The sequence below is a fragment of the Parambassis ranga genome, chromosome 12 (genome assembly GCF_900634625.1).
Source record: "Parambassis ranga chromosome 12, fParRan2.1, whole genome shotgun sequence".
NCBI classification, from domain to species: domain Eukaryota; kingdom Metazoa; phylum Chordata; class Actinopteri; family Ambassidae; genus Parambassis; species Parambassis ranga.
Genome location: NC_041032.1, coordinates 1,242,973 through 1,260,034, shown reverse-complemented (window position 1 = coordinate 1,260,034; position 17,062 = coordinate 1,242,973). Strand labels below are relative to the sequence as shown.

The following is a 17,062-nucleotide window of genomic DNA, read 5'->3' as shown; positions in this document are numbered from 1 at the left end:
ACAATCTTTTTGTGACACTTTGGTGTCACTATTGTCATTCTTGAAAACACACTATAAATAACTTACACACTATAAATAACTTACACACACTAACCCTTAGTGTGTGTAAGGTGTGTAGTTTCTCTTGGTCCTCTGTCTTTCCCTACATTCTTTATTCCCCTCTTATCTCTTGTCTCATGGGTCTAAATGAAATATTCTGACCGGGCTCCTACAGCGAACACATAATTAGAAAGCACTGAACCGTGGCTTCAACATGGGGGCTTTTCTCCTATCTGTTTGGTGATGGTGGGGGAGTTGAGGATGAGGGGGGTGGTACGCCTGTAAAACATCTTCATGGTCAGAATGCTGCGCCAGCCTGAAATGCTGGGTGTCTTACAATATATTTAGATAGATAAGAGAAGAGAGAGAGAGAGAGAAAGAGAGAGAGAGAGAGAGGAGCAGTTGGATAAAGCAGGAATGGATAAATGGATTGATAGATGGGACATGGAGGGAATAGAAGGCATCAACAGTGAGATGGAGTTATAGCATGTCTCCATTAGCCCTGTTATCCACAGCCAAGGACAGTCTGTTGTTTGCTTTCCATTTATATTAAATTAATTAATATCCAGCGTCACCAAACAAGATTTTAAAAATAACAGTACTAGTGAGAGTAAAGCTGAATAAAACATAAAAAGCTGCACAGGGGCAGATACAAACATGTGCAGCACAACATAACACTTGTGGTGAATGGATTGGACTGTGATGCCTCAATAAAAGTATGAAAATAATGCTTCCACTTAACATATGGAACATATTTATAAGGAAGCAAAATAACTCCATATATACTAAAGGTATGTTAATATTAAGTATTAGTATTACTATTGTGTTCATTCGAGTGTTGACTCATCATGATGGTAGCTCAAAGTAGCAAACCAAAAAGAAGACAGATTTCCTTGTGTGTAATGTTATGAGTTTGTGTGTTTTATCACAAATCATGATCTTCCCCTAAGCCTTTATATATATATATATATATATATATATATTTTCCTGATTCTTAATCTGTACTTTTAACACATAACCCCACCCATTGGCAAAAACAAAACGTTCACACTGGGTGAAAACAAAGCAGCTTGTGGTGTCGGGGCACTCAAACCTCAGACTCCTGAGTCAATTGTCCACCACACCACCCCCAACATACTTTTGTTGCTGCACTGGTTCCATGAGTGGATGACAGTTATCATTAGTGTTTGTAATAATGTCACTGTGACACTTTGCCCATATATTTTTAATGATGCTAACTTTACACTAAGCTAACAAAAATGAAAAAAAATCTTCATCATGTATAATCATGATAAAATCTTTATCTATAATTAATATATAGACATATCTCAGATTTCTTACATTATGCTGTGCTTTTGTCTTTTCTAGACATTGACTTCATTGTGGCTATGGACAGGTTTGTTATGTCTTGCAGTGACCCACGGTACACCTTACGCTGGCCGCACAGAGCTGTAATGTGATTCCATAGTGCTTGGTTTACTTTCCGTGTGCCCTCTACAGCACTTTGAGATGTCACGGTGTACCACAGTCCTGACCCAGTGTGGGCGTACACCTCCATGTGGGCTGTAGTTCGACTTTTACCTGACTTTGTCCTTGCATAGCTTTATTATGTTGTCATGGTGTGACTAGCTAGTTATGGTTTGTGCTGACGGCTTATTGCTGAATTAGAAAAGGACAGAGGAGCCTTTGGGACAGTTTGCATCACCGCATGTCCTTGGAACATGCAGACGTTCACACATTGTCACATATGATCCTGCACACACACACACATGAGGACTTTAATACTCACGTGCACAAGTGACATATCCACATGCACGCGCTCCATATTTTTTATGGAGCTCTCCCTTTCGGCTATAGCAGGAAATGAATGTCCAGTAGCCAGGGCTGTTAATTAACATTTATGGCCGTAGATGACCGTTGAATCGTTAGACTGGCTCTCACAGCATTCACGTCAAAGCACCCAGGGTATAAAAATCCAATCTTTGTCCCTGAGTCTCTGCCAAAGTAATGATGGTGGATCATGATGTTGATTTGTTTTATAATCTCAATCTAAACGGCACTGATCCCCCTTGGGGGAACAGTATTTGTTTGTCCCATTAGACAGTATGTGTTTGTTGGATGTTTTGTGGAGATACTGAGTGTGTGAAATCTCATTGGCTAAATGGCATATGGGATTTCATATGGAGGTCTGTTATCCATGCGCGATACAAAAACTGTCATAAAAATGATATCACTTCATTACCTCAGGAGAAATGACCAGGATTAATATATACTTTTGCAAAAAAATGCATAAAACCTATAACCATGTTGTTTTTTTCTGTAACAGCACTTCAAAAATATGAGTGAGTCCTTCATGATTCTTGTACTGATTTTTTTTCTCACATCCTTTTACTTTGATCTCAGAGTGATCATTCTGCTACCCACTCCCCTACAACCTAACTTGCCTCCCACTATTGAAACATTGATTACACACAAAGCCACAGTGAGAGAAAATGTGACTAACAACACAACCCAGACAAAGATTTGAAGCGAGCAAAATCATAGATGCTGAAAGGATCGATGCTCATCGTGACACCTGCCTTAGATACAGATACACACACACTCCTGCTAACTGTGTAATGAATGTAGAGTACACACACAACACCCACCTTCACATGAAAAACAAGCACACTATGACACCCAAATGAAAAATTTAAAATAATGAGTAAAAAAAAATAGTTTTCCAATGTTTGTCTATATGAATGTATATATATCCCCCAAAATATAGGTCTTGGTATCAAAGTTCCCACTGGTTTCATTGGTTTGTCATAATAATCATTCTTTGAGCTCCTCCACCTCTGCACAGATAAACATCCCTGTACAGTATACATGCACACATCTCCCCACAGGCAGCAAAACACAAATATACACCATCTGACTCAATTCCAATCACAGCCTCAAACACCTGTCCACCAATCTTCCAATAATGTTTTGTCTGCTTTCCCCTGGCCAAAGTCTGTGTGTGTGTGCCACATTTGTTAATTTGTCAGTTTGTTTGTGTGTGTGTGTGTGTGTTAGCAGTCTGACGGCCCTAGATAAGGTGGCAGTTATCTTATCTTGCTGAGCCAACCTATCCTAAACCCTCACAAACCTCAGGTGTCACTGCATTCTGGCTTTTCCCCAAGCACCCCCCTCATTTTCATGTCGATTTCACACCATTTTACTCTCTGTCTTTCTGTTCTTGCCCTCCATCCCCTCTGTTTTTATGCCTTGATTTGCCTCCTCCCTTCTTTTTGATGGTCAGTTTAGTCCAGTTTTGCTCCTCTGCTCTCCCTTCATGCTACCCGTTTTTCCCACAGTAGCTCTTTTTGATCTGTCTTGGTATCCTTCCACTTGGCCTTACGATCAATCTCTCCCATTTTTGGCCAGCTTTGACAGCATTTGCTATCCTGCTTATTGGTTTGCTTCTGTCTTTCTTCTCTTCTTGTTTGCTCTCTCTGCTCGGCCTGTTTTTTTTCCCTTGCCTCCTTTTTATCACTGAGCTCTTCTCAGCCTCTCCTGTATCCCAGAAGAGGTGACAACTCACTCGAACAGTGCCAGACCTCACTTCTTCCCATATACTTCCTCCTCCTTTTTTGCCCCCCATCACATTTTCATCCAGTTATTTATTCACAGGCCAACATAGATGGCAGTGTTTTTATCAGTTTGCCAGTCATTTACTTTTTTTTCCACCTGTATCTCTTCTTCCTCCTGTCTCCTGCCTAGGGTTGCTGTCAGTCTTTAGTCTGCCAAGCTGTCGAGCCCTGGTTCTTCCCTCTGGCCCTGCAGAACCATTTTAAATCATATAAGCACTTTTTTTATATAGTCTTGAATTTACTGATAGGATGGGTAAGGCTGAAGGAGCATTTGTATGTTTTATTTAAATCTTTGTAACAGAATAGCTATAAATAAACAGCAAAGGTAGAAGATTATGTCCACATCTGCTAAATAACTGATGTAAATTTTATTCAACCATTGGTGTTGAATCAGGGTAAAGTGCAGCAACAGCTGATCCCTTCAGGGTGAAGAAGCCTCACTCTCTCTTGTACATCACCCTGTTGGGGTTAAACTACAAAGGCTGGCTTGTGACACATGATCCTTTATTGCTTTAGTAAGGTCTTCTTCCATCTGCTAAACCGAGCCAGGAGGTGCATTATCATCTATTTGGATGAGTGATAAACAGAGAGTAACCCAGATGCTGACATCGCTGCTGGGACTTGTCACCCCACTAACCCAGAAAATGCAGAAATGTCTGCAGGGCTTTGCAAAACGGTCTATTTTAAGAGGTTTGGCGCCTTTAAACTAAAAAACGGCAGATTCTCATGTATGAAAGTCTAAAGCTGGGCTATATACATACATTTTCCACAATTCTAAACAACAACAGACATCCCAGCACATCCCTTCACCTTTGCTTCCACCAAATATCACCAGCTACCCTCCATCTGTCATTTATATATATATTTGACCATATACAGTACATTTCCTTCCTTCCCCCCCCCCTCTATCGGCCATTTCAAACCATAACACACAGTTAATATCAGTCTATCCCAAGGAGAGAGCGCAAACTAAATTCTCCTTCCTTCCCTTCTTTTTCTTCTTCTCCTCTCTCTCCTTCTTCCTCCCTCCTGCTTTGACTGCATTTACATCTCGTGGTGCAGAGGTGGACGCGATGATGAGAGGAGTGAGTATCTCCTGAACGTCCCTCTGGGGTTTCGCTCTCCTCTCTCTGTCCTTCTCGCTGGCTTGAGGATTCATCATTTTCCTCTTTTTGTTATGCTGTGTTTGTCTCTCTCTCTCTTACTCTCTTTCTGCTTTAAAGATGGAACCTTTGTTTTTGTCGCTTTCATTTTTTGGAACAAAATCTCCACTGGATTTGGAATAAAAATGGCTTTAAGACATTATTTTTTGTACACAAAAATGTGTAGAAGAATTATTGAACTGTCACTTTCTGAGGACGTGTTTATTTTTTTAATTTCCTATTATTTATTTGTTCTCTCTATTTATCCAATAATATATAATATATCCAAAAATAACCACAAAATACTGGAAAGAATCATTTTTGAAGTGCCATATTTTCTAAATGATAGACACCTGATGTTGAAGCGTGTAAATTATTCATGATTCTGACAGAAATGTGGTGTTAGGGGAATAAAAAAGTGTTATGCCTTGAAAATTTCCCGATAACAAGCAACGACAGCTTCCTTGACATTTTTTCCTCTGACTTTTCGTTTGCATAGTGTCCTGCTTTTGATCTGCTGAACGCTGACATCATCTCTGTTCTTGACTCACGTGGTTTTGATACATTTTGTGGATGCTTCTTGCTAAGAAGTTAAAATCTTATTACTTTCTTCAAGAAAACACCACAGACTCTCTTAGCTTACCTGCTTTGAGTTGTATCATTTTCAGACCTTGCCTCATATTACCATTCAACACCATTAAAATACTAGTATTAATGTCAATCAATGATTTTTTTTGTATTAGAAATAAATGAGTAAACTCCCTGCGGGCTTCTTGTCTGTGCTGGCTTGAAACTAAAGGTTGTTTTCATTACATCTGTCATAGGAACTGAAAATGTCAAACACAGTGCCATCTGTTCTTGGCTGGATTTTGTCCCTTTTTTTCTGCTAGTGCTCAGCAGCTTGCTTCCAATCAATCATGTGATTTAAGTGTGCCAATGAATTACATGTACTGTTGCTGGTGGGTGACTGACAGGTGAATGGGTGCAGCCCTGACCAACTGTTGACCTCTTCTCCCCCTGAGCATCATCTAGGACAGGATGTGTAAGCACTGTGTGCGAAACCAGGCGGGTCATGCACTAATTACCCACTCTAAATGTACATGATAACAACATGCCCACTTCACCTCAGTGGAGCCGACACCCGGGGCAATATACTGTTGTAGTATTGTTATGTAAGCAGATAACACAAAAAGGGATTTATCAAGGGTTAAACACCTCTATGTGACAAATAGACACTTTAGCACAACAGTTCATTTATTCTGTTCCTACTTCACAATAACTATACAACACTATATATATATACAGTATATATATATATATATATATATATATATATATATATATATATATATATATATATATATATATATATCATGATAAAGTTTTCCTTTATAACTAAACTATAACTACAACATGCTATTTTGGCTTGTTATCATTAAAAATGCAAGCACCACATGCTATACATTTTGTCTGTTTGCATTTTTACAACCTCTACCAACCAGTTCTTCAGTGTTCTGCTCATCAAAGGCCTTCACATCAGCTGAAAATTCGCTGAATTATTATTATTTTCCTTTATGTCAGCACTGGTTGCAAGACAGTCAGTCACAGTTTTGCTAGTTGCACAGGGGGTTGATATTTTCTTTTTAAATGTGTATGCTGAAGGTTTTTTTTTAAGTTTATTTCTAGGATGTTGTATAAAAGGGATCCTAACCTGCTGGTGGATTTTGAGGTTCATGAGATGACAAACATCCTGACACTTCCTGAAATACTTTGAAATTTGTCAGTGGGTGTAAATTGCCAGTGGAAAATGTTGTTCATTGAAGGCTGGGTAGGCTGTTAAATAAAGTCTCTTTTTAGAAGTGGTTGCTGGCATTTTGCTAGTCCACATAAATGAAAGCAGAGTATGTGTGATCCATCCACTCTTCTCTTATTTGCTCTATGCAAGCTTGCTCTATTGAGACAAGTCATTACATTTGCAGGTCCTCAGCAGGGCAAATGATGAATATCTATTCAGTGTTCGGGAGTAACTAATTACAAGTAACGCTGTTATGTAATTTAATTAATCAATTAAGTGAACGTAATTTTAACGAGTTATTTCCATATTGTTTCATGACAGCATCCTCTCTCCAAAGCAGCAAGCTGCATACCAGCCTTCTGATTGGTTCTCCTGGTCATCTGTCGCCTGCTCACCTTGCTTGCTGCTGGCGCGTGATTAGCAACAGTGGCAACGAGAATGCATTGGTGTATTTGAGGTTCAAAAAGCCTTTTAATATTAAGCCATAATATTATTGTACAGTGCAAGAAGTGTTTGCCAGCAATTAAGATGCTGTCAACATCTAAACAGTCCATGTCTAATTTGAAGATTGGTTATCTAAGGTTATGTATATGTCCACATTCATATTTACACTATACAGCTGTGGAGGTGTTAGAGGCCTGTCTGATAACTGCTGACGAGGGTCAGTAAAAAGACATACTGAAGTTTAGTCTTGTGACTGCGTTTATTATTGTGTTTATGCAGCTGAAAGGTTAACACTGCCAGGTTTTAACATATGAATATGGTTTAGAGTTGAGAGCATTCATTGAAAAGTAAGAAAAGTGAATAAAATGTAATCAAATGTAATTAGTTACATCACTCTGATAAGGTAAATAAAATGGTTACACTACTATTACAGTCACCTGACACATACATGACCTAACACAGTTTCTTCCTCCTCCTTTACCCTCCTCATCCTCTCCACCTCCTTATGTAGTGGAATAACAACCTCCCCATTCCCCTTTTCCCTGTGTGCTATCTGTTTTCATTGCATGACGATATGACACAGAGACCCCCACCCAAAGCATTAGAATAAGCAGAGAGAACAGGATCCAAAATGAAGCATCTGCTGCAGTGATGTCAGATGACAGTTATGAAGCAGATTATGGGGCTTACAGTCTGAACTCGCTGCCTCCGGCTTGCTCTCTTAACCTCTGACATCTTAAAAAGCACAATCCTCATGTCTGTCTCTGTTTTGCATTGTCACATTTGGCTTTTATTATTTTTCATTATGACTTTATTGCATGTCGTCACTTTCATTTTTTTTAAATTCATTATATCTTTTCACTGTATCCTCTTAAATGTAAAAAGAAGACCTACAATCCCAGCAGCTCCAAAAAAAAAAACTATTAATTTAAGGCTTCCTTTTTCCATTAGAATCATGCTGCGCCGCATTGCATGTAATTAATTTACTTTATTGAAATCACTCACTTGGTTGATATTCTGCAAATGAGCTGGCAGGTCAACCTGTTTTCACTGTGTTTACCTCCCACTATGCCTATAGTTACGTTCTCTGTCTCTCCGTGCTCTTTTAGCCTTCATCTTCTTAACCTGATCCCCCTGCTTGCTAATAATAGCCCTGGCTTTCACAGAACGGGCAGGGAAACAGAGCAGAAGGGGAGAATTGGGGGACTGTTGGCTGAATTCACATTGGATTTTGTGCAGTATGTGCAGTTCAGTGGCTCTCAGGACTTCTTTTAGTCCATTGATTTATAGTAGGCACTCTGCAAGGGTAACCTTTTAATTCTCTATTTTTAGTTTGTTGGTGAAAAGGTGATGTTTTTATACTCGGAATGTTAGGTCTGGTGGCCTTTGTCGACCTTAAAGGACTAGGTTGGCCTATACAGAATATCTTATTTGCGTCATCAGTCAAACAAAACAAAAAACAAAAAACAACAACAGCTGTCACCGTGCTGCGCCTCTTTGGATAGGTTCTGTTGCATCCTTCTAAGCTAGGTCCTGCTCAAGGTTTCTTCCTTTTGAAAGGGAGTTTTTCCTTGCCACTGCACTTTGAGATAATTCTATTGAATTGAATTGAATTGAATTATAGTCCATCCTGTACATACACTAATTTGCTTTTTATTTTTAGTACTCTATGTTCATACACTTATGCATGCTATGCTGTCTGTTCCTATGTCGTTGCTACTGGATACCTGAATTTACCCTCGGGGATCAATAAAGTATCTATCTATCTTCACAAGCAGGGAAGAGACCACAGTTACTAGAAAAGCTCCAAAAAGTGGCACACTTGTCTACATACCAAGGAGCTTTTTGTAATAGGCATCAATGGCATTAAACATCAAGGATTCTGTGGCCATTTGAGAAACTGCACTTCTATGTTGCCTTCATTATTCTGCCCCTTAGATGCCAGCTTGGTGGAGCTCATGAATTGTCAGTAGATAAAGCAAACACCAGGCCACTGAAATCTAATAGAAAAAAGCCACATTTGGTTGATAATACATCCTTTTGATATGACACATTAAATTTATGTGTTTATCTAACATAATAAATGGACATTCTGCCCAACACATTATGCCTTGCTTACACTAATGATCATATTGCCTTACATCACCTGATCATGGGACCAATACAGCCGAAAGAAAGGAGGCAACATGGGGGATTTTCACTCAGGTTTTCCAAGTTTAAGTCCCCCTGACACTACAAGCTGTTTTGTTTTTATCCAGTGAAAAACGACTGGTCAAGGTTGTGTAAAGATGGGCTTCCTGAACCTCTTATCATGTGTAGCCTGCTCCTCAAATCAGGATGTTGAGCCATGATTTTACAGATTTTAGCAAGACGTTGCTGCCTGCTGAAGTGCCAATCCACCCATGCTGCAATGCTACTGTGTTATGATTAAAAATAATTAAAACATAATTATAAGCACTGAGTATGGATATATCTGTGGCTGTGGAAATGGGATGATCTGGGGTGTTAAAAAGACACATGCTGAGTGTAATTATCTAAGTGTCTCCTCTCACTGTTGTCATCTATCTATTTTAATCCATATGTACCAGCTACAGTATATTTAGCTCGTCTTTCTATTCTTATTCTTGCATAATCATGCTTCCACGTGAGTAAAGAGTCTAATATTGTCACCCCCTCTGTGGAATTTTTCAGTGGCACCACAGGATTCATTTTCTGCTGATTAGCTTATTTTTTTGGTAACTTTTGTTGTTTTTTTTTAGCGTTGTTATTGTTTTTTGCATTCCTTGCTGGTGTAAAGACCAGTAGTGTCATTCGGTGAGTTCAGGAATTGAAGTGAATTGAAAAAAGAATGCAGCCAGTGTCAAGGTCTGGAAGGAGGAACATATTTGTGTGTGAAGGCAAAGAGACAAAAATAAAATCAAAAAATGTTTTTTTTTTTAAAAAAAGGCAAGGGAGACTGAGACAGGGTGAGCGGCAAACAAGAGCAGGGAGTCTGTCGGGTGGAGAGAACGTGTGTACTTGTCTAAAAGGTGATGTTTCACATGATAGCATGTCCTGCAACGTTGCTGCGTGGCAGCATCAGCAAATCTACCCCCCCTCAACTTTTTTTTTTTCTCTCCCTATCTCCCTCTCTCTCTCTCTCTGCCAGCCATGCAGGCAGGCAGGCAGGCAGACAAGGTTTCTGGAAATAAATAAATAGCCTTTCAGCCACTGATGCCTCTAGAGAAACTGAGACGGGCTGCCTAGACTCTACATAAAAAAAACAGCAACAAAATAGAAAACAAGCAAAATGTCCTCTAACTGTGATATTGAGGTCAGAATTTATCTGTGGTAGAAAATGTAGAGCAGATATCTGGAAATATTTTTTATTGAACTAGGATAAAGCTTTAAAGGGGGGGGGTGCAGTAAATGTTACACAGCCTGTGCAATTCATGCCTCTTCATATTGCAAAGTGCACAGATGAATCCTGGCCAAACAACATTACTGACTATACTGTGATTGCAGGAAGATTTACATGGCTAGACCATAACTTATAATAAGGAAAAGTATTTACAACCATTTTTGGCTTTAATGCTCTGGCTTTAGTTAATGCTGCAGCATGAGTTGTCTGCTGGTGCACTGATCCATCACCTTAAAGCCCACAGTGTGCATAATGCTTTTCAGGTGTGCTCTCAATTGAAACCCTCAGAGGGCAAGTTCCAGGTGAAGTTCAATAATTAATCAAGACGGAATCTTTTCACATGTTTCTCATATGTTTTCTCAGATAACCTGGTCATTTTGTTCTACTGTACTACAGCTTCATACCTGCTATATATTTATGTACCGGTACTCTGACTTAAGTTAAAGGGCACGTTCTCCCTGTGCCTGCGTGGGTTCTCTCCGGGTGCTCCGGCTTCCTCCCACATTCTAAAGACGTGCTTGTTAGGTCAATTGGTCACTCTAAATTGCCCGTAGGTGTGAGTGTGAGTGTAAATGGTTGTCTGTCTGTATGTTGCCCTGTGATGGACTGGTGACCTGTCCAGAGTGTACCCTTTCTCTCACCCATGGATAGCTGGTATAGGCTCCAGCCCCCCGTGACCCTGCACTGCAGGACAAAGCTGGTTCAGATGATGGATGGATGGATGGATGGATGAATGGTTGGATGACCTTAAGTTAAAGGGTGTCAGCAACATTCTTATACAGTGGCAAAGAGAAATACACAAATGCAAAACAAACAACATGAATCTATATACTGTGACAGAAATGCAAGAAGCCACAACACTAATTCAAAAGTTCAGAAATCAATCACAAAGGAAGTTAGACCCACAATGGACGTTGATAACACATAACGAGCCATACTTATGTTAGCTGATGCTACCATAGTGAAGTTAGTTTTATATTTGTTATAGCAAAATATAAAAATGTAATGTCAGACTTTTGCATTTGTGTTGCAGCGTCTCATGTTTTTATATTCTCAGCCACTGTACACTGAGCTAAACATATGTATTGCTTCTACTTCAAGGTAGCGCAGACAGAACAAATTGCCATAGCACTGACTTTGTCTTACATATTATTCCAGTTTCCTGTATTCTCTAGTTGTGTTGCCTTTTTACTGGACACTAGACCACTTCATCAGGAGCGTGACGTAGCTGCTGTAACAGCCGTTTTACAGCGCAGCAGATTTGGCTGATGTGCATGGCAAGTTAAATTGCCATGAAGTGTGTGTGTGTGTGTGTGTGCGCTCAGTTGTCGGTGTGTCTAGCAGACAGTGTGAGAAGCGTGTAATAGGCTCACCTGTCCCTGGCTGCAGACTGATGGGCAGGTGGAGAGAATGGAAACCAGATGGAAAGAGGGAGCAATGGAGAAAGAAGAGGTGGAGGGGGAAACGAATGCACAGTAGATAAGGCAGCAGTAGACAGCCTTATAGGGTGGATACACTTAGATTTGACTTTTCATTCAATTTTTTATGTGTATCAAAATCCATGTAGTATGTTGTCAGATTGTGAATATTTTTCCCTATTTTGCAATCAAACTTTAAAAAGCAGAGGACTGGATGGATATCATCCTTAATTTCAGCATAGATAATCATTCTTTAGAGGTAGTAATGACATGAAAAGCTTTAGAAAACATCTTGGCAACCATTAAAAACCTCAATTTTTACTGACTGCTGAATCTCCTAACAGATCAGATTCTCATATCTGCCTTTTTTGCACATTTTCTGAGGATGCCGTGACTAACTCTAGGTTCTTTTGACAGGGTGAAGAGGAGGATTGTGACGACATTGTGTCCTCTCCGAGGTAAGTACATCTGTGCTTTCTTTTGACACAGTTTGTCTGTGAACCAGTCAGAAGTCAGAAGTGTTACTCTTGCTCCTTGGTGTTTTTTTTTCTTGTTTTCTTTCTGCACAATTACACCAGCAGTGCATCGTCTTGTAAATTTGTCTTACTGACACCACTTTGAAGATGATGATGGTTTCGGCAGTGAGTGCACAAGATCACATCAACAATGTGAGCCACATGTGTGAAGAAACCACAGAACCTGTTTGGCATATGTTGCTGACTGTATAAGAGAATAAATCTTCAGTCTCTTGAAGTGTGAAGCCTCCCATCAAACTGTGTTAAGTTTGAAGACTAATGTAAAAAAAAAAAATCACTGCTTTCTCTGCTCTCTGATCAGCCGGTATGGTGGTCTGTGCTTCTCTCTCAGTAGCGTGTATCTGGTTGCCGTGGTGACATGCGTGTGTCAGCGGTAGGATGTGTGATGTGTGGAGCGGCGGGCGTTGAAAGAAGTCTGCGGAGGCGTATAGAGTTCCTCTGTCCAAAAATGCCAACGACACACACACATATGTCGACGGTCAGATACAGAGACTGTAGGCATGCAGACGTTAACGCACCCCTGGCATGCACACACACACACACACACACAGTGGAAATACGCAGACAACATGGACACACACGTAGATAGATATCCAGATTCCACACAGGCCAGAGCCATGCATTCATACTGACAGCTCCGGTCTATAAGGTTACATACAGGGAAGTCCGTGTCTGCCGCAATACTTTGAACACTAATAGCATGTGTACACACTTTTATTCACTTACAGGCTTCTCAAGCTAAAGTTAAAAGTCGCTCTGTGACAGATTTATTTTGATACATAAATAACAGGTGGTATTTGCAGAGTGTGTGCAGAATAAGCAAATACAGATGGATGCTCACTCAGTAGCTCACTCAGAAAGTAATTGTGGGTTTAAGGCCTTTGCTTAAGGGCAACTCAGCTATAATTGATAAGGAAGGGGAAGAGCATTGCTTATTTGTTTCCCCCAGTCAGGTTTTTCCACACACAGGCCTTGGGATTTGAACCGAGGGACAGAAGCTTTAGGCTCCTGCTGGCAAACAGGTGTAAAGCAATGTAATTACTCAATGACTCTCGTTTTCGCCACGTAATTCGTAATTGAGTTCAAGTTCAAGAATTTATTCCTCTCCGTCGGGACGTTTGGCTCGCAGCGAGGCATAAGTCACGTGTTATAATCGCAACTAACAGAGAGGTGAGATTCAAGAACATTAGACATATTGGAAAGAAGGGAAGACTCGGGGGAGACGATAAGGTGTGCATGTTTTTTAAGAATGCTAATAGGAACCCACGATCAACAGCAGTACAAGGTTTCTGCTCATGGTTTGTACGGTCAAATCTCAGTGATTTGTAACAACAATTGGCTGTGATAAGATCTGGACATGCAATATAATATTTATTATGCTGAATAGTTGACAACGCTGAAATATACACACACTCTTAAAGGTCACCAGGTAGTGGTTACATGTGTATTTCACAGTAAGTCAATTCAGTGACCGTAAAGCAAATGCAGTGTATTTATATTTAAATTTAATTTACCTGTGCTTGATTGAATCTACTACAGTTGGGGACAGCAAATGCAACTTGTTGTTGCATTTTCTTTGCTTAACAGCAGCAGAATTTTGTGTGCAGTTATAACTTTTACAATATATATATATATATAGCTCTCAGACCAGTATACAGCCATATATATCATATTTGCTATGATATATTACACGTATATGCACATTTAACATATACTAACCTGTCTCTCAGCTTCTCTGTTTTTCTAAAGTACTTAGAAGCCTCCATCTAAAACAGCTGGCTTTCTTTGACATTTTTCCACTGAATACATCTGAATTCCTTTGCATGAGAACAATGCTGAGAGGTTTTGCAGTTATTTACCCTCATTCAAACAAGGTGTACAAATGAGGCAGTAACACATTTTTTGCTCAATAACTTTTTTTATTTTCATTTCTTTTTTTGTGATCGCTGCAAAAACTCCTATTGACAGATTGGCAAATTCCTTCACACTTGTGCAATTGCATACATCTCCTGTCTGTGAGTGTGTCACTGTGAGTGGGGTCATGAGTAATGTGAGAGAGTGTGTTTTGATCCCTCTGGGTCGCCTTGTCGCCAGAATCACCTTTACACACACATATACACAGCCAGTCACACTCACTCTGTCTCAGTGTGTACGCACACACACACACACACAAACACACATTTTTTTTAGATCATATTAACATTGATATGTCTGCAGTTTACCCTGTACTTCTTCCTGATTTATTTTGAAAATGCATTTAGCATAAAATTGACTTTGAAATTGACTTTTAGGTTTCACAATCCTGACAAGTTCTATTTTCCTTTTTTTGTGTATGTGTGTGTGTTTGTTCTGCACTGCTTCCCTCCCAACAAGTGTGTGTGTGTGTGCATATACATTAGTGTTACCTAAGAGCCTGTTCTGCCCTAATGGATTTAAAATGACCTGAGAGCTCTTCCAAGTTCACTCATTATGCCAGGCATCAGGATGTGTTTTTCTTCCTTTTTTGAATAGCTAATATTCTTTCATTTTTGCCCACAGCAGCTCTTAATAGAGTTCATTAATTACCAGTGGACACAGAGATTAGTTTTTTCTTCTGTTTTCAACATGATAACCCACTTTTGAGAAAGAATGTGTGTCTTTGTCAACAACATATATCAGCATTAATTAAAGATGTGTCTCAGAATAAGAATCCTTTTTAGGCTTCGCTTACAGTCCAGATTTGGCCTTTGCACATTGACAAGACAATATTGAGATCAGCAGCAGTTGCCATCTCTGTGACCTAGAAGTGCTGACAAGGGAGTGATAAGACCAGGAATTGTATTAACTCAGCCATGTCCTGACCATGCTGACAAGACATTCTTTACTAGGCCTGTTGCTGCTGTTAGACAGCTCTGAAGACACTGCAGGCTAACACTACTGAGAGCAGTGTGTCTGCTCAGTAAGATACTATTGGTGACAAGGCTGTGGTCTTAAGCACTACTGACCAGGGAATGGTAAGGCAAGGAATAGAATAAAGTTAGCTGTATCCGCTATACATGTTGACAAGGCACGGATGAGCACTGCGCTATAGCCTCTCTTGCCCTTGTTGCTGACAAGACACGGGATGTTTGGTGACAAGCTGCTTGCTATTCCCAACCCACGTTAGTGCGACTAGGGTCACACACATTTGCAGTCTGTGGAAACTTGAGCCTATCTTTCCAGCAGACATTGTCAGTGCGTGCATGTGAGTGCCCATTGATGGGGATTAGCAGAGATGTGTGAGCATGGCTCCCTGGGACGGTCCTGCTTGCTTGCTGGAGGTCAACGCATGTGTGCTCTAATGTCCACGAGTGTTAATGTGTGATAGTGTGTGCATGTGTCAGGCAGTGGGGGGTTAGGCCCGGATTGCAATGACAATGGAGAGGAATTTAAATGAGAGAAAAAGGGGGATCAGGGACGTTTGCAAGGAGGATGGAATAGGCTTTGGCACCATTGTTATGCTTCCTCTTTGTCATTCTGCTTCTCTATCTCTCTATTACAAATCCTGGCTGCCACATTTCTCTGTCTGACTGTCTTGATTTTATCCCAACTCATCCCTATCTCGTTTTTTACCCGCCTGTCCTTCTACCCTTAATACCGTAGCTAGGTGTCTGCTCACTGACAAAAATCATAAATGCCTTACTCCATGCCAACTCTAGATATTTAGATCAAGTTATCTTGCCTTAGCCAGATGTGATTATTTTATAGAAATCTGCTCAACTATTAACCAATATTGCACTTTTATTAGTCATCAACATGGCCAAAAAACAAACATCTTTTTTTACAAAGCCTAATTAAGAAAAAAGATGCCTCCAATAATAGAAATAGTTAAGTAGTTTGTATGCCTGCATATGAACATGTAACAAGAATTTGTGAAAGATAGAGTTTTATAGTTTATTTATAGTTTGTACAGTCATAGTATACTGCCGATGTTTTGCAAATTTGCACCATGGGCTGGTATATAGTGGAAGTGACATCAACATTTTGAACTTGCGCACATTTGTTGTTAGCTTTCTTATGTGACACACGTTTTGTCATCATATTGTGTTGCCAGGTTTGGAAAAAAAAATCTTAATATTGTACAGTGCCAAATAATCAAAAAATGGCTACAACACTAGTGGTGCAAATAAATTATAAGGCTCACAATAAACAAGGTAATCATTATTGAACTTAAAATTATTGGTCAAAATTCCTGTTTCTTATTACAAAAATAGTATGAGTCAAAAATGTTTTATTTGCGTCTTATTTCCTGTCTCTATTTTAATACCTTTCATTCAAACTGACTCTCGGTGTTGTACCCACCTTTGTTTTCCATTTTCCTGTGACTCACCATCTCTCTGTGTCTCTCATTGTCTGTCTCTCCACACTCCCCTTGTGTTATTACCCCAGCAGTCTGTGGTCAAATGTAGTCCAGTTGCCAATATAACCACTCTCAAAACAGGCTCATTGATTTTAATCACTTTGTGTGTGTGTGTGTGTGTATGTGTAAGTGTGTGTGTGATACATACACACATGTATACACATGCTCATTTTCTGTCCACTCCCCCATCCCTTTGCTCTGTAGCGGCTCTAATTGCGATCAATTAGGAAACTTCAGAAGGCTGAAATAGGAGCTGTGACAAGGGGCATCCGCTGAGCTGGCAGGGAGAGTGAGAG

General features: G+C 39.9%; 1 pseudogene; it reads left to right on the top strand.

The window, feature by feature from the left end:
- The window catches only part of LOC114444075 (ciliary neurotrophic factor receptor subunit alpha-like), a 173,035-nt pseudogene that overhangs the window by 21,667 nt on the left and 134,306 nt on the right, over nt 1-17,062 (top strand).